The sequence below is a fragment of the Podarcis raffonei genome, chromosome 6 (assembly GCF_027172205.1).
Source record: "Podarcis raffonei isolate rPodRaf1 chromosome 6, rPodRaf1.pri, whole genome shotgun sequence".
Lineage (NCBI taxonomy): Eukaryota > Metazoa > Chordata > Lepidosauria > Squamata > Lacertidae > Podarcis > Podarcis raffonei.
Genome location: NC_070607.1, coordinates 6,175,752 through 6,203,685, shown reverse-complemented (window position 1 = coordinate 6,203,685; position 27,934 = coordinate 6,175,752). Strand labels below are relative to the sequence as shown.

Sequence of the window (27,934 nt, the reverse complement as noted above, 5' to 3'; positions counted from 1 at the left end):
TTAGTGTTGAGTACAGTATAAAGGGACGCGGGTGGCGCTGTGGGTAAAACCTCAGCGCCTAGGACTTGCCGATCGCATGGTCGGCGGTTCGAATCCCCGCGGCGGGGTGCGCTCCCGCTGCTCAGTCCCAGCGCCTGCCAACCTAGCAGTTCGAAAGCACCCCCGGGTGCAAGTAGATAAATAGGGACCGCTTACTAGCGGGAAGGTAAACAGCGTTTCCGTGTGCGGCTCTGGCTCGCCAGAGCAGCTTCGTCACGCTGGCCATGTGACCCGGAAGTGTCTGCGGACAGCGCTGGCTCCCGGCCTATAGAGTGAGATGAGCGCACAACCCCAGAGTCTGTCAAGACTGGCCCGTACGGGCAGGGGTACCTTTACCTTTACCTTTACAGTATAAGATTGGGGAAGAAGACAGTGGGAGAGGGGGGGTGAGGCTTATTTTCTTTTATATAGTGTACATGTGGGGTTTGTGTCAGCGTCAACTGGGTATGTTCTCTTTAATAAATGTTTATTACATTTCCTTGGTAGTGAGAGGTATTGGGGAGCAGGGTGTAGTTGGTTATCTATGGTTGGCTGCAGTGGGGTTTTTTTGCATTTGTGAGGTGGGGAGGGCAATGATGTTATTAACATTTGAACATTTTATTCCAAGACTAGAACTTTCAGTCCATTGACTTGCATAGAAATAAACAAATGAACCGCTCTGGGTCATTAGATAAAAGCTTTATTTGTGCAGTCAATATACTAGTGCATGGGTTGGTTGTGGATTAAAATGTGGATTCATATTTCGATTTTAGTAGGAGCAAAACATTTAGAAGTGATAGCATTGTGGGAAACAATTGTTTTGATTTAGGTGATGCATTGGAACATGGTTTGTTTTTTTTAAAAAAAACTCTCTTTTGCCTGTTATCTTTAATATTTGTTGGCATTTGTCTGTTTCAAGGTGCCCCTCGTTTCCCTCTACAGCATGTGCAGAAACTGCCTTCTTGACCAGTGGTGGTCAACTATTGGTCTTGTTTGTTCAATCCCCTGGAGCCTGTCTTGACATGCAGGGGGAGTCCCTGTGGGATGTGATACATAAGTAGCAGTCAAGTACAACATTCCTTGCTTTCCTAGAGTGGACATGCAGGGGAATGTTTGGTCCAGCCAGCCGAAAACTTCCTGTTTCCTCCTGGCTGGGACATACTTCCTTTGCATGTGACTAGAGGTGGGCGTGACCTTACCTGTCCAGGTAACACAAAAGGACAGGACACGCAGCACACTCTCTCTCTTTTTGACTCCATCCATCGTTGGACCAGCTTTTTAGCTAGGAGTGCTCTGCTAACCAGCAGAGGCACTGGGATCATTCCTCCCTATGGGGTAGATCCGCGCGCACATATCTGTAACTGTCTGTCTTCAGGGATCCAACTGTGAACTGATGCTGTGAGTAAACTTTTTTTCTTGACTTTAAATAAGATTGCCGTGTGTTTATTCTTTTAAGAGGGATAAAAGGGAACTCACCAGGAACATACAATTCAATACTGAATTGTATGATAGCGAGAGGCTTACACAAGCCTGCAACCAGCTACCCGTTGTGCGTTTAAAAGGGAATGTAAAACTCTGCTATGTAAAAGAACTTGCTAGCGCAAGTTAGGAAGGATATTAATAAACAATATATCCTCTCCTGTTGCATGCTGACAGCTTCTGGGAGCCACAGGTGGGAGCATGACCTATGCTTTCCCTAATGCCCCAGACACTCTCGTCTTTAACAGATGCCGTTAAAATATCACATATTGAGATTGGATTCCATCATATGCTTTGATCTAACTTTGCTCTAATCAAAGTAAACAAAACGTCATGTCACCATTGGAAACCATTAAAGGAAACACAAATGTCTGTGGATGAAAAAGAAACTGAGCATTTGGCTGGCAGATTAGGGGGCCCAATTTGTTCTGGCCCTCCAGACGCTATTTTTCATCCCTGCTTCATGAGAGAATGAGTGTCCCAGCTACATTTTCACAGACGTATTTAACACAGTGGAACCTCTAAGGCTACATACACATGAGCAGCTTAAAACGCAGAACAGCAATGTCTACACAACCTAAATATTGAACTGTGAATCTATCTAGCTTATTATTTTGTTTCTCTCCCTGCCCCCCCAAATTCTTAGTTGATTTTTTGATTAACAACATACAGCACAACTTTGCCATTAGCGATGTACTTCCACATTAAAATAAACAACATGAGAAAACAAAAGCGTAAGAACAACCCAGATTTTCAGTTCTAAAATGTCATTTACAGTGGTACCTTGGGTTACATACGCTTCAGGTTACATATGCTTCAGGTTACAGACTCCGCTAACCCAGAAATTTTACGTTGGGCTAAGAACTTTGCTTCAGGATGAGAGCAGCGGCAGAGGGAGGCCCCATTAGCTAAAGTGGTGCTTCAGGTTAAGAACAGTTTCAGGTTAAGAACGGACCTCCGGAATGAATTAAGTACTTAACCTGAGGTACCACTATACTTACATCAGGGGTCAGCAAACTTTTTCAGCAAGGGGCCGGTCCACTGTCCCTCAGACCTTGTGGGGGGCCGGACTATATTTTGAAGGGGGGGGGAATGAACAAATTCCTATGCCCCACAAATAACCCAGAGATGCATTTTAAATAAAAGGACACATTCTACTCATGTAAAAACACGCTGATTCCTGAATCGTCTGTGGGCCGGATTTAGAAGGCGATTGGGCCGGATTCTGCCCCCAGGTCTTAGTTTGCCTACCCATGACTTACATCCTCTTACTTATCGAGTTTCCACTGTGCTTCAGTCCTGAGCATCAGCTTTGCCTGTTATGTGGCATGAGACACCCAGTGACTAACTAGCAACCATTGGAGAGGCCTCCTTTTCCCCAAACTGGGTAGCATTTTTAGCAGCTGCAAAACCACTGTTTCCTTCTCCCTTCTGCACCTGACATAGCCAATCTGCTGGCCTGGACTGCTGCTGTAATGCATCAGGAATGATACAAAAGCATAAGAAGAAGATGTAAATCAGTTGACTTCAGAAGCTTGATCCATGATAAGTAGAAAATGGGTTTTATGTCCTGGCAAGTCCCATATGGTCTGGTTTTCTATTACTAAAACATGTGTTTGAGAAAGGGGTGGCCAGGGTGTGGGGGGGAAGGGATTCTGAAAACAGCCATTACCCACAAGACGACTATTTCAACAGGGTTGTATCCTACAAAGTCATCCCATTTCACCCAAGGAATTCCACTTGTGTGATGCAATTTCCCCACCATCTCCTCCCTGGATGTGCCCCCCGAATCGATTCTGAACCCTGGACCCTCCAGATCAGATTTGGGAAGAGCACAGAGGGAGATGAAAGATAGGGGAAGTTTTCCTGGCATGTTGTTGTTGTTGTTGTTGTTGTTGTTGTTATTATTATTATTATTATTATTTATTAAATTTGTATACTGATGCTATATCCCTATATCCGAAGATCACAGGGCAGTTCACAACATAAAATTCTGACAGCAACTTGATAGCAAATTCGAAGGACGTTCTTTTCCTCAAATAATTCCCCCTGGCAGAATTGCTATTCCCAGCAGCCCTTGGCAAACTTCAGCTCCCATGAGCCTTACAGGGAAAGAATATTCTCTGAGTGTGCTTTGAAGACCTAAGTGTGTACACAGCCTATTTTTCTCTCTTTCTGCAGAAGCGACGGTCGGGAAGATGCAAATGCAGATACAACAGATTTGTTATTGCCTACTGCTCGCTGCGAGTGGTAAAAAAGTTCAAGGGCCAGCACCAACAAAGAGAGACGTATGGTGCTTTTGTAATATTTACTTTATTTACAAAAATACAGGTTGAGCAGAAGCAGAAGCAGAAGCGGAAGCAAGCAGTGTGCACTTCCAGCCAAGGGCAGTTCTCTGTTTTCAATTGTGATCCCCACGTGGTGCCTTCGCTCAACACACTCTGCCACAGTTTCCATCCCCGCCAAAACGGTGTTTCTACAAACACACCAATGTGACCTCCCTGGGGCGCAAACCTGGGCAGAGTGTCTGGAGGTCCTGGACTGCCCAGACCCCCCTCTCAGCCTTACTGATGTGGTTCAAAGGAAAGCAGAGCAGTTCAAATTTGGGAAAGGAGTACAACAAGGCTGTATATTTTTTCCTGCTTATTTAACTTACATGCAGAATTCATCATGCGATAGGCTGGATGAATCCCTAGCTGGAATTAAGATTGCCGGAAGAAATATCAACAACCTCAGATATGCAGATGACACAACCTTGATGGCAGAAAGTGAGGAGGAATTAAAGAACCTTTTAATGAGGGTGAAAGAGAAGAGCGCAAAATATGGTTTGAAGCTCAACATCAAAAAAACGAAGATCATGGCCACTGGTCCCATCACCTCCTGGCAAATAGAAGGGGAAGAAATGGAGGCAGTGAGAGATTTTACTTTCTTGGGCTCCATGATCACTGCAGATGGTGACAGCAGCAACAAAATTAAAAGACACCTGCTTCTTGGGAGAAAAGCAATGACAAACCTAGACAGCATCTTAAAAAGTAGAGACATCACCTTGTCAGCAAAGGCCCGTATCGTTAAAGCCATGGTTTTCCCAGTAGTGATGTATGGAAGTCAGAGCTGGACCATCAAGAAGGCTGATCGCTGAAGAATTGATGCTTTTGAATTCTGGTGCTGGAGGAGACTCTTGGGAGTCCCATGGACTGCAAGAAGATCAAACCTCTCCATTCTGAAGGAAATCAGCCCTGAGTGCTCACTGGAAGGACAGATCCTGAAGCTGAGGCTCCAATACTTTGGCCACCTCATGAGAAGAGAAGACCCCCTGGAAAAGACCCTGATGTTGGGAAAGATGGAGGGCACAAGGAGAAGGGGACGACAGAGGGCGAGATGGTTGGACAGTGTTCTCAAAGCTACCAGCATGAGTTTGACCAAACTGTGGGAGGCAGTGGAAGACAGGAGTGCCTGGCGTGCTCTGGTCCATGGGGTCACGAAGAGTTGGACATGACTAAACGACTAAACAACAGCAACAACAAATCTGGCAACAGGAGTTGCTGGAAGGAGGCGTACAGGGTGACAACCAATCCCCTTAGGGACTCCAGATTTGTGTAGGGTTTACTTCTTAGCCTTGTCTTCTCCCAAAGATGTCCTGCAAGGCAGCGAGTACAGATTGCTCCTCAGGGTTTACTCCCAAAGTGTTTGTGTCTGACATGCACCATCTCCTTAGCGAGGGGGTTCATGTTCCCAAATGCAGAACCGTCTCACATTCAAAACATTCAAAAGAGCTCTTTGTATCAAGAAACTGGCCAGCCACAACAATATGCTGTTAACACACGGGAGAGAAAGCAGTGACCTAGCACTGGAAGTCACTTCCTTAGAAGGGGTAATTCCCAAGCTATGCCCTCTGATTCTCAGTGCCAAGTCTCAGCCCAGAGCCTATCGATCCAAGTCCAACTGGCAGCTGGCTAGGACAAGCTCAGTGCTCGTCTGTTTTTAAACTAGTAAATGTAAAGGGAATCCTGACCATTAGGTCCAGTCGTGACCAACTCTGGGGTTGCGGCGCTCATCTCGCTTTATTGGCCAAGGGAGCCGGCGTACAGCTTCTTGGTCATGTGGCCAGCATGACTAAGCCACTTCTGGCGAACCAGAGCAGCGCAAGGAAACGCCGTTTACCTTCCCGCTGGAGCGGTACCTATTTATCTACTTGCACTTTGACGTGCTTTTGAACTGCTAGGTTGGCAGGAGCAGGGACCGAGCAACGGGAGCTCACCCCGTCGCGGGGATTCGAACCGCCGACCTTCTGATTGGCAAGTCCTAGGCTCTGTGGTTTAACCCACAGCGCCACCCGCATCCCATGTTTTTAAACTAGCGCTCATCAATTTCATTTAGCAGCTCTGAGTTCTTGTACCAAAAGGAAAACAGTTATCCTCCTTTCATATTAGAAATCAGAATCTTCCAGCGATGCACGCTGGCAAAATATCCAGGAAGGGCAAAATAAGTACTTCTTCAGAAACTGTACAAAATAGGTTAGCTCAGTTGGTGAATAGAAGTTAGCTCAGTTGGTTAGTGTGTGGTGCTGATCACGCCAAGGGCACAGGTTCAGTCCTCGTATATTCATGGATTGTAGGGGGGTTGGGCTGGATGACCTCAAGTTCCCTTCCAACTCTACAATTCTATTTTTCTAATTATGAATTCAACACTACAAGACATAGTTAATGGCCTCTAGCTTTTGATTGCTTTTTCTTTTTTTTTTAAGGATTGGTTTTGCAGTAGCTAACAGCCATGAGAACTAAACGAACCTCCATGTGCACAGGCAGTAAACCTCTGAATACCAGATGCTGCCGGGTGGAAAACTTCACCTCTATGCCCCTGTGCTTGTGAGTTTCTTGAGGCATATGGTTGGCTGTTGTAGGAAACAAATAAGGAATGAGGAATCTGTGTTGCCTTCCAGTTGTCAATGGACTCCAACTTCCATCAGCTCCAGCCAGTGTGGTCAATGTCCAGAGATAAAAATAATAATAATCATTTATTTATTTATATCCCACCCTCCCCAGCCAAAGCTGGGCTTAGAGCAGCTAACAACAGTAAAAATAGCACAGTTTACATAAAATCACAGTCAGTTAATTGAAATACATTCTAAAATCAGTCCAGAATCAAATTAATGGCAACCAATGGGCTAGAGTTCTATGAAGATTACAGAAGGAGAGAGGGGGTCAGACTGTGCCTTGGCCAAAGGCCTGGTGGACCAGCTCTGTCTTGCAGGCCCTGCGGAAAGATGTCAAGTCCTGCAGGGCCCTAGTCTCTTGTGACAGAGCGTTCTACCACGTTGGGGCCACAGCCGAAAAAGCCCTGGCTCTGGTTGAGGCCAGCCTAACCTTCCTGTGGCCTGGGATCTCCAAGATGTTTTTATTTGAGGACCGTAAGGTCCTCCATGGGACATACCAGGAGAGGTGGTCCTGTAGGTACGAGGGTCCTAGGCATATAGGGAATTATACCCCATAGCCCTTGCCCTGATCCAGAAGGCAGTACTATTTTTCTACAAAAAGAGGTGCTGGAAGTCATCATGGATGCTTCCCTCCTTCTCTTAGAATGGCAATGGCATCCACCTGAGAGGTTCTGGAAACCACCTGAGAGGTGATGGAACTGAGTGGTTGTGAGTTCCCCCTGGGGGGGGGGGAAGCCCTGCCAGAAGGAAAGCTCACGTGTCTGTAAAAACATTTTTGCTGTTTGCAATTCAGAAAGGTCACCGTGTTCATATTTGATTTAAAGATGGCTATTTAGGGACGCGGGTGGCGCTGTGGGTAAAAGCCTCAGCGCCTAGGGCTTGCCGATCGAAAGGTCGGCGGTTCGAATCCCTGCGGCGGGGTGCGCTCCCGTTGTTCGGTCCCAGCGCCTGCCAACCTAGCAGTTCGAAAGCACTCCCGGTTCAAGTAGATAAATAGGGACCGCTTACTAGCGGGAAGGTAAACGGCGTTTCCGTGTGCGGCTCTGGCTCGCCAGAGCAGTGATGTCACGCTGGCCACGTGACCCGGAAGTGTCTGCGGACAGCGCTGGCCCCCGGCCTCTTGAGTGAGATGGGCGCACAACCCTAGAGTCTGTCAAGACTGGCCCGTACGGGCAGGGGTGCCTTTACCTTTATTTATCTGCATTTTTACGTTGGGGGTTTCAGAAATAATGAAACAGATAGCACACAAGGAGTTAAAAGGAGGGAGGGAGGGGGTGAGGGAGGGAGGGAGAGCAGGCAATCCATGGCAGAGAATGGAAATGGTGTTAAAGTCCACTGGGGCCAGTTGGTGCAGAGATACATTTGCTTTAATTGATGCTGCACTCTAATGTGGAGTTATGCTCCGAAAAGTGACTCTGTAAATTAATAACACAGTGATGTTCTATATTTATTCTCCTCCAATGACGTCTATGCCAAAATGTGCACACTATGCAAGTCAATATGAGCTTTTGCCAACAGTCATGGCACAGACAGCATAACCCACAATAGTTTTAAGACATTAGGGCCTGCTCTGCTCTTTCATTACACTAAAAGTCCCAGCAAGACCCAGAAACAATCTATTTGGAAGGCTGGTTACTTGATCGGTTAAATATTGGCAACTGAACAGTTATTACTGGAGTGTGGTCAAATATTGCTAATTACTCTGTATGTAGTCAAGAACGTCCTTGTGTAATTGGCAGCCCGTCTTCTTAATTGCATTATGGGGGCGTCTAACAGCAGTGGCAAGAGGGAAGGTCCCTTTGCTTCTCAGGATCTTCTTGTAGGGCCAGACAAACCCAGGTCTCTCACAAGAGCTTGTTTTGCCTTCCCTCCTTTATGTTGAAGAGCCTTGCTGTTTTGCCCAGCTCTTTCCAAGTACAGGCCTGCGTTTTTAGGGCCACGTCCGAGCTCCCACCGCCCCAAGGTTTTCCTATGGAAACCTGCTCTTTAAAGCTGAACCGGACCAAATGGCATCTCAGGTTTTCTACATACTGCTCTTTATTTCGACTGAGCTTTAAAGAGCAGCTTTTCACTGGGCAAAATAAAGGGAGATTGGACATGGAGCTTTAAAGTGTGGACTGGGCCTGGAAAGCATGGAGGATAGGTAAGTGTGGACAAGCCCCAAGTCAATGGGCCTACCATCTTTTCCCGGTCATGTGCTACAGCTGCAGGCATCTCTGAACCGGAAGAGGGATATGGGAATCAAACACACACAGTCACAAATTAAATTACAAATTAAGACTCAGGGTGCCTCCAAGTTGCCAGAGTTTTATGGGAAGGAACTGCAGCATGTGCCAGAACATTCGATTTTTCCCTGCCATGAAATACTGCTGCATTTGAGACTTGTTCAGTTTGGAGAAAAGGTAACAGGGGACGTGATAGAAGTTCATAAAATTATAAGGTGGATAGAGAAAAGTTTCTCTCTCTCGCTCTGACTCTAGAACTTGTGGACATCCATTGAAACTGAAGGTTGGAAGTTTCAGGACAAATAAAATAAAGGACTTTTTCCATGCACCACATGGATTAGACAAATTCAGGGAGGATAACTGTCAGGCTTTGGGGAATCAGATCCCTCCCCTGGTGGCAGTAAATAAGCAGATCAAATGAAAGGAGTGTTCTTACCAGTTAGTTTCTTTAATAATCAGAGCGAGAGACAAAGGAATGCATATCTCTCTAGAAATGGCGTTGCTCCCAGTAAAGGTTTACCCCCTCTGTCCCCATTAATCTACATCACTCCTACATCAGGTAATCTGAGTTTGTTACCACTGAACTTTCTGTTTTATCACTCTCAAAGCCTGTCTAGTCTTAGGCGAAAGTGGGGGGGGGGTCAGGAACGCTGTCCAAGGACACTGACTCTGCCAGCTGTCTCTCTCCTGGTGTTTCCTCTTCGAGCTGTTCCTCAACCACTATTTCCCAGCTTTTCCTCTCTGGACTATGCCCTTCTGCAAACCACTGTTCTAAATCAATACTGTCAGGGCCGTCTTTAGCATATGCACTGCAGGGGTGCAAAGATCTGCCCAGTGCCCCCAAATTTAGTTTAGCCGCTCCCAGATTTTTTGGGGGGATGAGGAACAAAAGTTGTTGACCTTTATTTTTTTTTTGGGGGGGGGGAGCCAAAGTTGTTGACCTGAAATCGCTCACCTGAAACAATGACGCAGCAGAAGTAACTGCTTTTGTTTCCTGCCTCGGCGGGAATATTTGATGCTATGGAGTAACAGAGCAATGGAGAAGAGGGGCAGGGACTTTCGCTCCATTGCTTTTCACTGCCACCGATCGAAAGGGACCAGTATACAGTAGGTATACATCTGGTGCCCCCCATAATTCGGCGTCCGGGTGACCACACCCCTTGCACCCCCGGGTAAAGACGTCCCTGAATACTGTCCTCCCACCCTTGGGAAGGTTCAGGAGAAGGGGCAGGTCTCTCACCATTCCTCCTCAGACCAGCCCCTGATATCAACGCAATTAGCAGCTACTAGCATGGATGGGAAAAGCCATGGTTTTCCCAGTAGTGATGTATGGAAGTGAGAGCTGGACCATAAAGAAGGCTGATCGCCGAAGAATTGATGCTTTTGAATTATGGTGCTGGAGGAGACTCTTGAGAGTCCCCTGGACTGCAAGAAGATCAAACGTATCCATTCTGAAGGAAATCAGCCCTGAGTGCTCACTGGAAGGACAGACAGATCGTGAAGCTGAGGCTCCAATACTTTGGCCATCTCATGAGAAGAGAAGACTCCCTGGAAAAGACCCTGATGTTGGGAAAGATGGAGGGCACAAGGAGAAGGGGGCGACAGAGGACGAGATGGTTGGACAGCGTTCTCGAAGCTACCAGCATGAGTTTGACCAAACTGCGGGAGGTAGTGGAGGACAGAGGTGCCTGGCGTGCTCTGGTCCATGGGGTCACGAAGAGTCGGACACGACTAAACGACTAAACAACAACAACAGCATGGATGGCTATGCTGTGCCTTCATGGTCAGAGGCAGGAACACTTCCCAATACCACTTGCTGAAAGCCCAAGCAGGAGAGAGTGCTCCTGTGTTCAAATCCTGCTTCCTGGTTTCCTACAGGAATCTGGTTGGCCGCTGTGAATAAAGGATGCTAGACTAGATGGGCTACTGGTCTGATCCAGCCGGCTCTTCCTATGTTCTTATGTTAAGTAATTAAGTGAACAAGGCCATTTTGTAATATTTATAGGATACTACTTGAGTCCTATGTTTTAATGACTCCTATATTTCAATTATTCAGTGAGGACTAGCTGGAAATTAACCCATTAAATATTTTAGTTCAGATTCAGATTCAGCTGTGTTTGAAGTTGTGCCAGGCTGGCTCCAGCCCTAGCCTATAAAAGTTTGGTAATCTCTTCAGCTCACCTCCAGGACCAGATCAGTTCCAATCCACCTGGGAAGCCTTTAAACATCTGCACTGATAGTGCTGAATTGCAAAGAAGAAGAAGAAGAGTTTGGATTTGATATCCCGCCTTTCACTCCCTTTAAGGAGTCTCCAAGCGGCTAACATTCTCCTTTCCCTTCCTCCCCCACAACAAACACTCTGTGAGGTGAGTGGGGCTGAGAGACTTCAAAGAAGTGTGACTGGCCCAAGGTCACCCAGCAGCTGCATGTGGAGGAGCGGAGACGCGAACCCGGTTCCCCAGATTACGAGACTACCGCTCTTAACCACTACACCACACTGGCTCAGGGCAAGTTAATGGGTCTAATGGTGTAACTAAGACATAAACCATAAGTACAATGAAGCATCAGATAAAAAGGACTAGATCATTCAATATTAAATATATAACATGTTTTCAATTTGCTCTGTTTATTTACAATGGAGTGCAACCTTAGCCCCCCCCAACAGAAATCTTTTGTCCTAACTTTTACTCGTTGTTTTAGTTATTATTTTTCATGCCCCCCGCTTCCCCCCCCCATGGGACTCAGGGTGGCTTTAAAGATAAAAACAAGAACTGCTAAAAACATAGCAAAAGCAATCATTAAAATGCAATTAAACATTGGCAGAATTAAAACTATACAGTGGTACCTCTGGTTGCAAACGGGATCCGTTCTGGAGCCCCGTTCGCTACCTGAAAGGAATGCAACCCATGTCTGCGTATGCGCGTGACGTCATTTTGTGCATCTGTGCGTGCGCAAGCAGTGAAACCCAGAAGTAACCCTTTCCAGTACTTCCGGGTCACCGCAGGACGCAACCTGAAAAGATGTAACCTGAACCGAACGTAACAAGAGGTATGACTGTATACATATATAAATTATGTTCAAAACATACCAATAATTACAATAAACACAGCATGGCACCAGCCCTTTCATTAAAAGCAGCCGACTCCCAAAAGCCTATTGGAACAAGAAAGTCTGTTCCAACAGACTGGCAGAGAGAACAGCAAGGAGGGAGCCTGTCCGGCTGCTGTTGGGAGGGAGTTCCAGAGTCTGGGAGCAGCCGCAGAGAAGGACCTGTCCTGCATCCCCATGGCTGTGATGATGGTGGAACTGAGAGACAGGTCCCCAGGCATGAAGATTTCAAAACCTGGGCAGGTTCATATAAAGGAATATGGTATTTCAGGTGGCTTGGAACTAAGTCATGTAGGTGATAACCAGCACTTTGAAACTGACCAGTAGCTGGTGGATTTTTTCTAGCAAGGGGGTCATCTGTTCCCTAGAACCAGCCCTGGTCAACAATCTGGCTACAGCTTATGCTGGAAATGTAAGGAAACTGAAGGTACATTCTTTCACCTTTGGTGGACGTGCCCTAGGATTAAGGCTTTCTGGGAAATGATATATAATGAATTGAAAAAGGTATTTAAATATACCTTCTTGAAGAAACCAGAGGCCTTTCTCTTGGGCATGGTCGGCCAATTGGTGTTAAAGAAGGACAGAACGTTTTTTATGTATGCTACAACAGCAGCAAGAATACTCATCGCAAAGTATTGGAAGACGCAAGATTTACCCACTCTGGAAGAATGGCAGATGAAACTGATTGACTGTATGGGATTGGCAGAAATGACTAGCAGAATCCGTGACCAGGGAGAAGAGTCGGCAGAAGAAGATTGGAAAAAATTTAAGGACTACTTACAGAAATATTGTAAAATTAAGGAATGCTGAATGATGTTGGATTGAAATTGAGTGGTTTCTAGCTGTAATGATATAAAGGAATATGAAAAAAAAAAGTTTGGATAGAAAATAAGGTGGTATTATAAGCTGTAATGCTTTAAGTTAAGGATTTGCTGAACAAATAATTTGAAATGGAATACAAGAAGGGGAGGTATGAGGAGGTCAGAGAAATATGTTATTGAAAAGTTTGTATTATGAACTATATGTCTTTTTTAATCTTTTTGTTTGTTTTTTGTTTGCATAAAAAATTGAAAACTTTAATAAATATCTTATAAAAAACAACAACAATCTGGCTACAGCTCTTTGAGCCAGTTGTCTCTGTAACATTGAACTGGCTTTGGACTGATGGTGTGTGTTTGTGTGCAAATTATTTTTCAAAAAAATTAAAATAGCTTTTTATTGTTTAAGTTTGGTGGTAGTAGCGGGGGGAAAGTTCAGGGGTTTTTTTGGTTCAGGGATATAAAAAGGATCACTAGTCTGCACAATATACTTAAGAAATATTTGTTAGTTCCCTTGGCTTCATGTGCACCAGAAGGGTCAGTGTGGCAAAGGAGTGGTGGACAGGTCTCCTAAGAGCAGTGAGGTCTGCCACTACTCTCTTTGACTTGGGTGGAATCTACACACATATAAAAATGCTTTTTCAATGTGAAAATACTTTTTTAAAAAAAGTTTGGAAATATATATTGAATTTGCTGTAGCTCACCATCGCCATCTAGCGCCACATTTGTATAATGCACTTTAAAAGGTAAAGGGACCCCTGACCATTAGGTCCAGTCGTGGCCGACTCTGGGGTTGCGGCGCTCATCTCGCTTTATTGGCCGGGGGAGCCGGCGTACAGCTTCCGGGTCATGTGGCCAGCATGACTAAGCCACTTCTGGCGAACCAGAGCAGCGCACGGAAACGCCGTTTACCTTCCTGCCAGAGCGGTACCTATTTATCTACTTGCACTTTTGATGTGCTTTTGAACTGCTAGGTTGGCAGGAGCAGGGACCGAGCAACGGGAGCTCACCCCATCGCAGGGATTCGAACCGCCGACCTTCTGATCAGCAAGTCCTGATCAGCGCCACCTGCGTCCCTCCATAATGCACTTTGCAACACACTTAAAAAGTTTTATCTGCAGCAGTCCCTGGTCTGTAAAAGCTGGGTCAAATTGAGTTACAGCCACACACGACTTCTGTCACCTTTCATAAAGGCTCTTGTCGCCTCTTCCCCTTCTCCATGGAGTGGCAGGTTCAAGCCATCTCTTACCAGCTTCCCCCATCCGTCTTGTCTTTGTTGCAACAGACAACAATAGTGACATTTTAAAATTTATTAGCACTCCTCTGTAACATCACATTCTGGCCATTGCTAGGAGAAATGATTGACCTCTGGACATCCTGATCCTTCCTGCAATAGCAGAGTAGCTTGGACTGCTTAAAAAAAAACAAAAACCCTATAGAAAGCAGTATTCTGCTATCGCTTCCCACAATATGACTGTTTTCAGCCATGAAGGAGCGTTCCTGGATATCTAGCATGCACCTGTCTTGGTACGAGTTGAACCCATTGCTCCATGCTCTTGGCTTCCATAGTGCTGATAAACACCTGTTCTCTTCAGTTCTTTTTGGTAAAAGGATGAGTATGGAATTAATTGCTCCTGTTTGCTCAAAGATATGGGCAACAAAAGGCTCCTTGCTAAACACGCAACTACCTCTGTTTTACCATTATGTGTTAAACATTCCATTTCCTGCCATTCAAAGAACTTGGCTCAACGTGTGGGAGACCTGAAAACAGAGCTTCTTGTCTTTTTTCTTTCATTTTCAAGCGTTAAAGCGATAGGAGTGGGATGGATTAAGTTCACAGTGATGGGGAGGTGAAATAGAGAGATGCCTTAATATCTCTGTGTGTTTTGCCTTGCAGGCAGAGATGTAGTTTCAAGGGAGAAGCAATTTTAACCAGGAAATGTTGAGAAATGGTTATTCCTTTGCTGCCGTAGCACCATGGTCTCCGCCTGAACCGGTAGCCCCTGCCCCAGTTGCTGTTTATACTCTATGAAATATACTGGGAGTCGAGTGTGGATTCAATGCTCTTTATTCAGCTCATAGTGGTGAGGAGGAATGGAAGTCCCCCCAGAATTTCTGCCTTATATACATTATTTACACAATGGGCCCCACGTGATTGGCTAATTTCGGGATTCTCCTGTAAGCCAATCAGATTGCGGATTCCCTTCCACCTGGAGCTGGATTGGGTGGCTCCTGTGGACCAATCAGACTGCTGCATTCTGAATCCTATTGTTCTAGGACCAATCAGACTGCTCCCTTTTGGATCCTATTCAACTCAGTACATAACACCATACATATAGAGATCCTATTTGAAAGTCTCCCATGCCCCTTCTAGTTTTGCCTGCATGTATCCCAATCCTGGGACGCGGGTGGCGCTGTGGGTTAAACTACAGAGCCTAGGACTTGCCGATCAGAAGGTTGGCGGTTCGAATCCCCGCGACGGGGTGAGCTCCCGCTGCTCGGTCCCTGCTCCTGCCAACCTAGCAGTTCGGAAGCATGTCAAAGTGCAAGTAGATAAATAGGTGGGAAGGTAAACAGCGTTTCCGTGCGCTGCTCTGGTTCGCCAGAAGCAGCTTAGTCATGCTGGCCACATGACCCAGAAGCTGTACGCCGGCTCCCTCGGCCAGTAAAGCGAGATGAGCGCCGCAACCCCAGAGTCGGTCACGACTGGATCTAACGGTTAGGGGTCCCTTACCTTTAAACGCCCCATCTAGTTTTGCCTGCACATATCCCAGTCTTATTACAGGCCATAACCAGAAGGGTTATAGGGTCCAGGTCACTTTAGAGCAGGGGTGGCAAATTTTTTTAGCTGTGGGCTGGTTCATCGTCCCTCAGACCTTGTGGCAGGCCGGAGAATGAGCACTTGCGGGGGGGGGAGCTGGAAGAAGAGGTGAGGGGGGCAGGTAGTCCTCCTCCCCACCTCCCAGCCCCAGCCCCAGATGCTGCAATTACCTTCCCTGGGGCTGCCACCACCACTGCCACTGCCGCTGCTTCTCGTGGGTAAGCAGAGCGAGATCATCCACTCCGCTCTCTGGCCCACAGGAGCACCAGGGCGGTGGCAGAGGGAAGATGAGCGGTGTGAAAGGGCTGGCTCTGGAGAGGGGCTGCGTAAAATGGCGTTCAGCCAGCTCAGCCCTGCCCCCTTCCTCCTCTAGGCAGGGCAGGGAGAAGCCAGGAGGAGGGAGGGAGGAGGCGCCGTTGCGGTGTGTGTGAGGGAGAGGGGGGGAAATGGAATGGTGCAGCCTGAACAAACAGAATTCCCACGCCCATCCACGGGCCAGATCCTGAAGGCAATTGGGCCTGATCCGGCCCACGGACCTTAGTTTGCCGACCCCTGCTTTAGAGGATATTTTCCTTCTCTCCTGAATATCTCCCCCCAATAATAAACCATATAAATCTTTACATGGCTTGGGACCCCAGTGCTTCACAGACCGCAGTGGCAGAGCTTGGGGTCTCAAAACTTCATCGATGCCAAAATTCAGCCTTCCATTCTAATTCATAGCAGCAGCTTCTCCTGAGGTGGCCCAAAGGCTTAGCGCCCAGTGCAACCAGTCACACTTCCCTTAAACCGGTTCTGCAGACTGCCTTCCCTGCTATGAACCTACCCCATAGCTGTCAACTGTCCCTTATTTGGCGGGAAAGTCCCTTATCCCAGCTCCGTGTCTTGCTGCTGTCCCTTATTGATGATGTCCCTTAAATTTCCCGGGTTTCAAAGGAAGCAGCTCCTCTCCCTCCCTCACTGCCGGCCAGGGAGGAGGGAGGCTCCAACTGTGTTGCTTGGATGCATTGCTCAGCCAATAAGGAGTCTAAGAACGACTAGGGGGTGGAGTTTGCATGCCTTGTGCCGATCAAATCGGCTGCATTGCCTGGGGACTCGCCTTTGCTCAGCGCTTCCCAGCAGAGAGGTGATGGTGGTTTTCCTTGCTGCGTCCCCTTTGCCGGGTTGCTGCGCTGTGGGAACCACCGCTTGAGGCTTCGTTTGGCTGCTGGTTGACCAAAATCCATTATTTTGGCTGCTGATCCCTTATTTTTGAGGCTGCTGGTTCCTTATTTTCAAATCTGTAAGTTGACAGCTATGACCTACCCAGACCCTGAGATCACAGTCAGACCCTTTTCTACATGGCCCTTTCAAGAGAAGTTGGGTGGGTGGTAACAACAGAACAGGCTTTTTCAGTAGCAGCCCCCTCCTCTTTGTGGAATCCCCCCCCCCCCCGGTTTGACCTTGACATCTTTTTGGCACAAGGTGAAGAAGTTCCTTATTCTCCCAGGCACTTGAGTGAGAATGCTGCTGTGGTCTTTGCAGCTATTTTTACTTGCATTTTTCATTGTCATCTTGTATTATAGGATGGAGAGAGTCTTTTTGCTGTTTACTACTGATTGCTTTTAGTTTGCCATTATTGATTTTGATGTTATAGTTCCTTGAATTGGATCGTATGGTCCTTTTTCCTCTCTCTACCGTTGCTTTGAATCTTTTTTTGTAAGAAAAACTAATAAATGAAATAAATAATAATTGATATTATAAGTAGCAATGAAATAGCCGTAATTAAATGCTACATACTGAACTCTATAACATATTTATGATTTCAATATTCCATGTTCTTAATAAATAAATAAATCTACTACATATTTCGGAAAGTGGTTTGTCGGCTTGGCCGTTTCTTTCTTTGTTCTCTGTGGCTTTGCGTATCTCTCTGGATATTGTCACCAGACCAAGCATGAGGATCCCTGAGGTGGGGGAAGCACATTTTTTTGACATCTGGATGCCAGTCACCATTTTGAATCAAGATGGTGGATCAAAACGTTGCTTTGGCATGACTTTGCCTGTTTTTTGGCATGGGTTTGGTTGCCTCTCGAGATATCACCGCCAAATTCTGCATGAGGGTTCCTGAGGTGGGAGTGCAAGGCTCAGTCACCATTTAGACACTAGGCACTGTTTTGAACCAAGATGGAAGATCAAAACATGACTTTGGTGTGACTTCACCTTTTTTTGGCATAGATTTGACTGATATAATCACCAAATTTGGCACAAGGGTTCCCAAGGCAGGGCAGCAAACTCCTTTGCCATTTGGACACTGGGTGCTATTTTGAATCAAGATGGCAGACCAAAATGCTACTTGGGTGCAGTGTGACTTCACCTGTTTTTTGACATGGGTTCTGCTGTCTCTCAAAATATCACCACCAAACGTGGCACAAGGATTCCCACAGTGGAGGTCTTCATTGGCGTTTGGCTGCCGGTTGGCTGACTTCACCTGTTTTTTTGGCATGATTTGGTTGCCTCTTGAGATACCATCTTCAAACTCAGCACAAGGATTCCTGAAGTGCAGGCAGCTGTTGGATGCCAAGTGCCATTTGGAATCAAGATGGCAGACCAAAATGCCACATTGGCATGACTTTGCCCATTTTTTTGGCATAGGTTTTTCAGCCTGAGTTCTGTGGAACATGTGAACAAGTCTTGTGTTTTACCCCAGGCTCCATTTCATCTCTTTGAGACCCTGCCTAGATCACACTGAATCAAAGACACAATTTGAAATAGATTTGTCTCAGGGCCTTTCCAACAGCACTTGATTTTTCAGCCTTCAAACTTCCTAAGGAAAGGCTTCAGTGTTGAGGTCTGGATCCTGCTGAGAACATACACAGAAGTGACCAACAAAACCAGGAAGCATAGGAAATAGGTGGTAATACACTGGCTCCAATATTACTAAATTAATGAACTTTTCAAAGCAGATAAAAGAATAGGATTTCTGCCATGGTGTTCACAATTTGAAAGAGAAGTGATAGGAAGTACAGAAAGGAAAATTTCTAAAGTATATAAGATACTATTAGAATGGGAAACAAGAGATGAGCTGGTAAAGTCAGCGATGATACACTGGGCAAGAGATATTGGGCATAATATCGAATTGCTGTTATGGGAAAGACTGTGGAAAAGAGATTTGAAATTCACAGCCTAAAGGAGAACTATATGAAAATGATGTATCGGTGGTATTTAACACCTAGTAAACTAGCAAAAATGTTCTATCTATCTATCTATCTATCTATATATATATATATATATATGTTCCATGAACCATGGAGAGACCTGGTCTGAACAAAGACATTGGATTCTTATCTCATTATACATGACAAAGCCATTTTTCACCTTCTCACCCCTTGCTTTTTCCTGTAAGACCTATTGCAGTCGTTAGAGTCGTCAACAGGCTCATCACAGCTATCTGCCAATCACCCATTCCCACCACCCTTCTGAGGAATACCCCTCCCCACCTTCTCACTATATAGAAGGATCTGGCAACTTCTGTTTCAGTGTATCTGAAGAAGTGTGCATGCACACGAAAGCTCATACCAAGAACTAACTTAGTTGATCTTTAAGGTGCTACTGGAAAGAAAAAAAAATTTTTTTTTTGTTTTGACTATGGCAGACCAACACGGCTACCTATCTGTAGCGAAAATGTGTAAGTGCTAAATAGATATTTGTTGGAAATGTAAAGAAAAAGGAGGAACTTTTTAATCATATGTGGTGGACTTGCAAATTAGTAAAGGACTTCTGGGAAATGATATATAATGAAATGAAAAAAAAGGATGAAAGTATTTTTTAAGAAGAAGCCAGAAGCCTTTCTTTTAGGAATAAGGGGGGAGAAGATTCCAAAAGATCAAAAGAACTTATTTATGTGTGCTACGACATCGGCACGGATGTTATATGCCCAGAAATGGAAGGAAGGAGTAACACCGACAAAAACGGAATGACAGGTGAAACTGTGGGAATACGCTGAACTGGCTGAGTTCAGAAGCAGAATTTGAGACCAAGAGAAGGAGATTATTTAGAAAGAATGGGTGAAATTTATGGAATACATGAAGAATTATTGTAAACATCTTGGACTTCCGGGTTAGCGCCATCGACTAATGGCGGATTCCCTCTGAGCTCCGGAGGGAATCGGCTCTGCAGGATCGGGTCTTGCCGCTGCGGCGACGCGGGGACCCTCAGAAATCACAGGCGCTGAAGCCTGTGAACCTGGTGACTCGGCGGGCACCATTTGCGCCCCCCCGACCTGCGAAGGAGCCTTTTTAAAGGCTTCGGAACGGGGGACGGGGTGAGCGGTGCGGTGCTGAGAGTCGACTGCTTCTCCTGCAGAGTGAAGCCGCATTGCCATGGTCGGAGAGCGCTGACTTCTTCTTTGGAACAATTGGACTCTAAAAGTAACAACCTGTGAGTACTACGAAAATTGGTATCGTAAAGGAAATTTTTTTTTTTTTTAAGAATTAGGCACGATCGGGGAAGGTGTAAAAAGGAAGTCTGCCTCCTCGTCTTGTAAACAAGTTAAAGCAAAGACCTGCTAACTAAGGTCGAGAGAACCTATTTTTTCCTTCTTTGGTAAAATACTTTAATTTCACGGTTTGGCAGTATAAGAAATCTTACTGGAGGATAAAAGAGCTAATTTTGGGAGCTGAAGGGTCACCCTCCCGGACCCGGGAGTGTTCCGCGAGAGAGCCTGTTGATGAGGTACTAAAGAGCTTGACAGCTGTCAAATTAGCTGTCAAGACAGAAAAAGAGAACTTTGTCTCTGCTGCTTCTGCTGGTTATATCTGTTACAATTTTTGTTACAATTTGTTGAAAACAAGGAAGAACCGATACAAACTAACTGGATTTTTGGATTTGAACTGGAATGAACATTAAGAAACCAAAATCCCTCTAGAGGGGGTTTTGGGACATTACAAGAATGGCTGGAGGAGGGAGAGTTCAGGCTGAATTGGACAGAGTCTTTGTTCTCTTGGGAAAGTTACAAGGCCAAATTGATGTTTTGGCTATAAATGTTACAACTCTGGACTCAACTGTAAACAATATCATGGAACCTGATAAGGATTTGAATCAGGAAGTTTATCCAACTGAACAGAAAGAGAAACTTGACAACATTGAGAACTTGGAGAAGGAGACATATGTTGTCCCCGAAGAAAAGGAAGGAGGAACTGTAATTCTGCAGATGATGAAAGAGGACTTGAGGTTTGACATGATGGCAATGAAGGAAAATAAGAACTTGATGTGGAAAATCTGGCCTGAATTGGAGATGGAAAAAAGGAGAGATTTCCTTATGTGGAGATCTGAAGACCTAAGGATTACAAATTTGCTTAAGGTGGAGGTTGGAGCCTTGGGGACATTTGGTTTTGAAAGGAGTAAGAAACAAGATTTGGGCCCCACCTTTAAGTATGGAGGACTGGTTGGAAGAAATATGGATCCTGAAGGGCCAGAGCTTTTCCGAGATTTGGTGTTTAATTTTAAGGACTATCAGAAAAACCAGCAGAGAGGAATTGAGAGAGAATTAAGAGCCTCGGATGTGAGGTCTCCAGGCTAATACTAGATTAAGACTGGTGGATATTTGTGGGGGACTGAAACCGGGAAAGGGGGGTGTGGGGCTTGGGAATCCAAAGGGTACATAATTATAATGTGTTTTTACTTTTATTTTGTTTTGGTAATGTGTATGAAATTTGGGAAATTCGTGGAAGGGAATTTGGGTCGACTTTAGAAAGAATGTTTTAAGAATGTGTATTGAGGTACAAGTGTTGATGTTGAAGTTTGGATAAGGTAAAATTGGTTTGTTTTAAAACGGACTAAATTAAAGGAAAATAAGGTTAGCAAAAATAAATAGAGGAAATGAATGAAAGAGAAAAAGTGAAATAATAATATGTTAAATTAAGCATAGAAATAGGTTAAAAATTATGGATAAGGATTTGCTGAATTAACAATTTGAATTGGAATACAAGAAAGGGGGGTATGAGGAGGTCTGGGAAATACGTTATTGAAAAATAGATTTTGTGAACTTTATGTGTTTTTAATTTTTTCTGCTTTTTGTTCTTTTTTTCTTTTTGACTTTTTTTTTGTATTGTATTAAATTCAAAAATCTTAATAAATATATTTTTAAAAAAAGAATTATTGTAAACATCTTAAAACACTAGCAGTACTAGAATAATCAGAGCAGAGAAAGTTTAATAAAATGAAATAAGACTGAAGGTGAAAATAAAAGAGTGAAGTAGCATTTTGGATATGCAGTCAAATAGGGGGTATTTTAATGAACCACAGAAGATAGGGAAGGGAAGTTGGGGATAATGAGATGATTTTAATAAATACTGAAAACTATAAATAAAATGTAAAAAAAGGAATAATAGGAACTACACTTCCCATTATCCTTAGTGTCCATGGACACTGCTGCCCAGGTATAGAATTTTTCACTCTTTCATGTTCCTGCCCTTGCCAAGGTGACTTCAGAAGGGGGGGGGGCGTGCAGCAAAGACGTCTGGTATTGTGGGTTGGTTGTGGGGAAGTGATAAGGTCACATTATAGAGATAATAAATGTTAGATGATTTGAAAGCTATATAAAGGTTGCAGGCAGCAGCAGCAAGCAGCCAATGGCCTGCCCCAGCCATCCGAAGTTATGACCAGTCCAGTCATTTCACATAACTGCTTGGCAGTCATATTCCGCCCCCACCCCCTGAATCAACCAAGAATACCTAAACATGTAAGATACCTATTATTTTTACAAGTGTGAATTTAAAGTTCACTGTTTCTGTATTTTGCATGCACTTGTTTTTTTTTTTTTTTTGCTGTATTCCATCTCCCCACCATCAAAAAAATATGATTAGGCAGGCAGAGATTTTTCACTCCGGCTATAGGTTTGTTCTGTTATGATATACAGTATTCGAAACAATATCCGCTATCTCGGTGGAATTTTTAAATTGACTCTCATAGGGACAAAACAAATTGTGCCTTAATATATTGCTGCGAAAGAAAATGCTTGCCAGCTAAGAGATTTTGTAAAAAAACCACCTTGCAGCAGTGACCTTCATTGTGACAGCAGGCTTTGCAATGACCATCACATTGTGTGCACCTGAAACTTTCAATATTGTCACAATATGTATCAAAATGCCTATATCAAAAAAGATATGTCTTTGGTATGAATGGATGGGCCTGGAATACGATTCCGAGCACAATTCAAAGTGTTGGTGCTGACCTTTAAAGCCCTAAACGGCCTCGGTCCAGTACAGTGGTAACTCGGGTTACATACGCTTCAGGTTACATACGCTTCAGGTTACATACGCTTCAGGTTACAGACTCTGCTAACCCAGAAATAGTACCTCAGGTTAAGAACTTTCCTTCAGGATGAGAACAGAAATCGTGCTCCGGCGGTGCGGCAGCAGCAGGAGGCCCCATTAGCTAAAGTGGTGCTTCAGGTTAAGAACACTTTCAGGTTAAGAACGGACCTCCGGAACAAATTAAGTACTTAACCCGAGGTACCACTGTATATCTGAAGGAGCATCTCCATCCCCATCGATCAGCCCGGACACGGAGGTCCAGCGCCGAGGGTCTTCTGGCGGTTCCCTCACTGCGAGAAGCCAAGTTACAGGGAACCAGGCAGAGGGCCTTCTCAGTAGTGGCACCCTCCCTGTGGAACGCCCTCTCACCAGATGTCAAAGAGAAGAACAACTACCAGACTTTGAGAAGACACCTGAAGGCAGCCCTCTTTAGGGAAGCTTTTAATATTTAATAGACTATTGTATTTTAATATTTTGTTGGAAGCCGCCCAGAGTGGCTGGGGAAGCCCAGCCAGATGGGTAGGGTATAAATATATTATTATTATTATTATTATTATTATTATTATTATTATTATCCAGCAGGGCTTTGTTGTTGTTGTAGATTGGTTGGCATCTGACTCAGAAGACAATGGAGGATGTCGCCTTCAGGGGTGAAGTCCAACTATTGGAAGGTTACAGTGCCTGCTGTGGCTGCAGATACTGACAAAGGAAAACCTGAAACTTGCTCCCTGTAGAACACAACCTTGGTGATTTGTGAATCACCTTCCACATATATTGTGATGGCCTGGGACTCAGACTCAGAACCAGAGGAATCTCAGTCCGCACCGGATCCTTTGCCTCAGGCATCATCTGAACCAAGTCTGGGGCTTGATCCTGAAGAGTCCCAGTCTGCACAGGTTCCACTGCAACAAACACCAGCTGGGCCGAGTCAGGGGCCTGAGCCTGCCCTGGCTCCAGATGCAGGGATTACCTCGTTGCCTTCAGCTGGGCCATCACTTACAGCTGCTCCACTACTGGTTGGGTCAGGAGAGGCTAAGGTGGCCCCTGGGTCTAGTAACCCACCGATGTCTTCCGAGCTGCAGAGACTAAGGTCTGAGAGAAGGAGAGACCTGAGTACTCGCAGGAGGAGTGCTCGCCTTTGGGCAAAACAGGGAGGTGAGTCGTCAGGACCGGCCGCTACCCCAACAAAGATAAAAGGCCATCGGACCCCGCCCCAGATTGCAGGAGCAACATTGCTGTATGCTAGATCCTGCCTGAGATCCTGTACCTGCCCTTGCCTGGTGTCCTGCCTTGGCCCTGTCGGACTGACTCCTAGCAGAACCTTCAGATTCTGGACTGGTCCTGGACCACGTTTCACGGGTTACCTCCGGGCCCAGCACATATATGTCCCAAGGTGATTTGCAGCCGCATCCCTTGTTTCGAACTCCCCACTATCATATAATCCTCTTGCTCCTCCTCATTGTCAGTCTCCGTCTACCACTTCACTCCAGAGAGTGTGTTTGCGGGAAGAAAAGAAAAGGGATCCAGTGCAAGCAGCTGAGCCCCCCCCCCTTTTACATAATCCTCTCATTCCCAGGCTGTACCTTCGCTGGCCCACAGTCCCTGGGATAGAAAGGGCACCCCCAGTCTTGTCAAAAACAACACGTTCCAGACACATTTCGAAAGCACAAAGACACTCCACACACAGACAGCTATATGATAACAACAACAAAAATAATGCCAATACAGTGGTACCTCGGGTTACATACGCTTCAGGTTACATACGCTTCAGGTTACAGACTCCGCTAACCCAGAAATAGTGCTTCAGGTTAAGAACTTTGCTTCAGGATAAGAACAGAAATCGTGCTCCGGTGGCACGGCAGCAGCAGGAGGCCCCATTAGTGAAAGTGGTGCTTCAGGTTAAGAACAGTTTCAGGTTAAGAACAGACCTCCAGAACAAATTAAGTACTTAACCTGAGGTACCACTGTAGATCTTGTGCCAATCAATGTCAAAGGACATCAGACTGAGAGAAACTTACAGCATAAACATTTCAGACACAAGACCCACCCCAGCTCTCACCTGGGGTACATTTTTATGTTCTTATAGTGATGGCCACCAACCAGGATGGCTTTCAAAGGGGGGTTATTCATGGAGAACAAGGCTAGTAAAGGGACCCCTGACCATTAGGTCCAGTCGTGCCCGACTCTGGGGTTGCGGCACTCATTTCGCTTTATTGGCCGAGGGAGCCGGCGTACAGCTTCCGGGTCATGTGGCCAGCATGACTAAGCCGCTTCTGGCGAACCAGAGCAGCGCACAGAAACGCCGTTTACCTTCCTGCTGGAGTGGTACCTATTTATCTACTTGCACTTTGACGTGCTTTTGAACTGCTAGGTTGGCAGGAGCAGGGACCGAGCAACGGGAGCTCACCCCGCCGCAGGGAGTCGAACCGGCGACCTTCTGATTGGCAAGTCCTAGGCTCTGTGGTTTATGGCCTGTAATAGGACTGGGATATGTGCAGGCAAAACTAGATGGGGCGTTTAAAGGTAAGGGACCCCTAACCGTTAGATCCAGTCGTGACCGACTCTGGGGTTGCGGCGCTCATCTCGCTTTACTGGCTGAGGGAGCCGGCGTACAGCTTCTGGGTCATGTGGCCAGCATGACTAAGCCGCTTCTGGCGAACCAGAGCAGCGCACGGAAACGCCGTTTACCTTCCCACCTATTTATCTACTTGCACTTTGACGTGCTTTCGAACTGCTAGGTTGGCAGGAGCAGGGACCGAGCAACGGGAGCTCACCCCGTCGCGGGGATTCGAACCGCTGAGCTTCTGATTGGCAAGTCCTAGGCTCTGTGGTTTAACCCACAGCGCCACCCATGTCTCAGGAGAATAAGGCTACCAATAGTTAATAGCCATGATGGCTGTACTAACTCTAGTAGTGGAGTGACAGGAATGAGCCAGCAGTAAATCACACTGAGCAAGTCGAAACTAACTCTTTGTTAGCAAAAAAAGGATGAACACTGCAACACATCTCTGGTAGGTCTTGTCTCCATGAAGCAGCTGCTAAGGCTGAAGGTCCCTGCTTTCCCCCAGCTGCCCCTCCCTTCCTCTTCAGGGTTTTCTCCCAAGCAATTGGAGACTGCGGGTGCATGCAGTTAACCTCTCCTCCACCCTTTTCACGCCCCTTCTGGTTCTGGGAGACAAGTGGGGTGGGGAGCTTGTCACACAGGAAGCGGAGACGCCCATGATTCTTCACAAGGTTGACCCATCTCTGCCTCTTGGTCTCCCTCTTCCCACTCTCCTCCTCCAGCTTCTGCCTCTAATTCTGGACTTCTCTCTGCTACAGACTCTCCCAGCTCAATAAGCCCTGTTGCCTCTCCAGCTTCCAATGGATGCCTTCTCCCTCTTCATTGTCTCTCCACCAGTCCATGGGCTCTGAGCCGTCTTCCCCTGGGGTTTCCCAAGCAGCTTCCTCCCACCATTCCTCTGTGTCCAACCAGTCCCTGACGTTGAGGCAGGATGGCATTCAAGACTGGTTGCCGGGAATCACAGATGGAGAAGGTGCTGTTGTACTCAGTTCCACTTGCAGGCTTCCCACTGGCCACTGTGGGAACAGGATGTTGGCTTAGAAGGGGCCTCTGGCCTCATCCAGCAGGGCTCCTGATGGCTTCTCTGGCACTGTGATGGGCGCTGGGATTTTCAGCAAGTAAAGTCATCTATTTGTACACTAGCAACATTTTCATTAAACTTTGCCACACTGCCATTTTCTACATCTTTGCAGCTTATTTTTTTCTTAACGAATGCATTTATGTTAAGCTATTTTCCCTTTGCTGTTCTCATGTCTGCAGTCAATCTGACATTTTTTTTTACAATGCTTCTACATTCTACTTGTTCTATGAGTTTTCACAGACCGAAGAATTGATGCTTTTGAATTATGGTGCTGGAGGAGACTCTTGAGAGTCCCATGGACTGCAAGAAGATCAGACCTATCCATTCTGAAGGAAATCAGCCCTGAGTGCTCACTGGAAGGACAGATCGTGAAGCTGAGGCTCCAATACTTTGGCTACCTCATGAGAAGAGAAGACTCTCTGGAAAAGACTCAGAAGATTGAGGGCACAAGGAGAAGGGGATGACAGAGGACGAGGTGGTTGGACAGTGTTCTTGAAGCTACCAGCATGAGTTTGACCAAACTGCGGGAGGCAGTGGAAGACAGGAGTGCCTGGCGTGCTCTGGTCCATGGGGTCACGAAGAGTTGGACACGACCAAATGACTAAACAACAAAACTGAGCCCTTTGCTGTGTTCTTTATAATTCTGGTTTCCAGGTGAGCTCTTTTCAGGCAGTACTCACATCATGAACGGGGCAACTGTGGCAAAAAGTGTTGTGGGGGCTGCACATTGAGGCTCATTGCTACAGATGTTCCGCACGACAGCCGTTCTGGGGCTACGTGCATCGTAGAACTTCTGCCACATTCTGATTATATATTTACAATTTTGTAGCCTGTTTTAGAAACATTCATAATCCTCCCCCAACTTCATTGGTTTATTATTAGTATCTGGTAATCTACAAGCATTGTTTTCCCCTTTCTCAATGTCTCCGTTCTATGTGAGTCACTTTTCAGAAACGTAAACACCCTTTAAGCTTTTCGTTACAGGTTTTCTTCCCTCCTTTCACTGAGTTTATTCTATTAACTTCCTAAATTGCTAGTTGTTCCGTTTCTTCAACATAGTCGCTGCCGTCAACAGTCTTTTCTCCCCCTCACAAAATTTGTTTTTGCAGTCGTTGCCTTTCTTTTCTCCTTAAGCTCCTACAATCTTTCTAACTTTAAGCAATTGCTGCTCTTTGAACTCAAACACCTTTTCTACTATATTCTAGCTGCCAATGCCTTATTTCATTTCCCTTTATTCTTAGCTGTGTCATGTCTGTTTTCATCTTGGTTCTTTTTATAATTTTACTCCCTCCCTATTTTCCTCTGTACATTTCCTTCTTCCCTTTCTTAGACCGCTCATCTATATTTCTCCCACCTCAGAAATTCATGTTATTCAATCTGAAAAACAACCACCATCCATGAATCCACCATAATGTGGGACTCTCACATTAGTAATTGGTGCTTAAATTGGAAACTTAAATTGGGAAACTCCCACCACATCCATTAAAGGAATCCAGGGACTCAGTGGTTTGGTCAACCCCTGAGAGGGGGTTGTGCCTGTGCCTGAGTCCAGGGGGACAGTTGGGTGGCGGAGTTAGCCCATTCCCGGCTTTCCGC

At 45.8% G+C, this 27,934-nt stretch overlaps 1 protein-coding gene and 1 long non-coding RNA gene across 2 annotated transcripts in view; one reads left to right on the top strand and one right to left on the bottom strand.

Annotated features, from left to right (window-relative positions):
- FAM163A (family with sequence similarity 163 member A) overlaps positions 1 to 27,934 on the bottom strand; it is a 118,023-nt gene that overhangs the window by 44,013 nt on the left and 46,076 nt on the right. The window lies entirely within an intron of this gene.
- The window catches only part of LOC128415275 (uncharacterized), a 37,461-nt gene continuing 9,552 nt past the window's right edge, over positions 26 to 27,934 (top strand). Inside the window, exon 1 of the long non-coding RNA XR_008330905.1 lies at positions 26 to 388. This is a non-coding gene — a long non-coding RNA (uncharacterized LOC128415275). The remainder of the gene's footprint in view (positions 389 to 27,934) is intronic.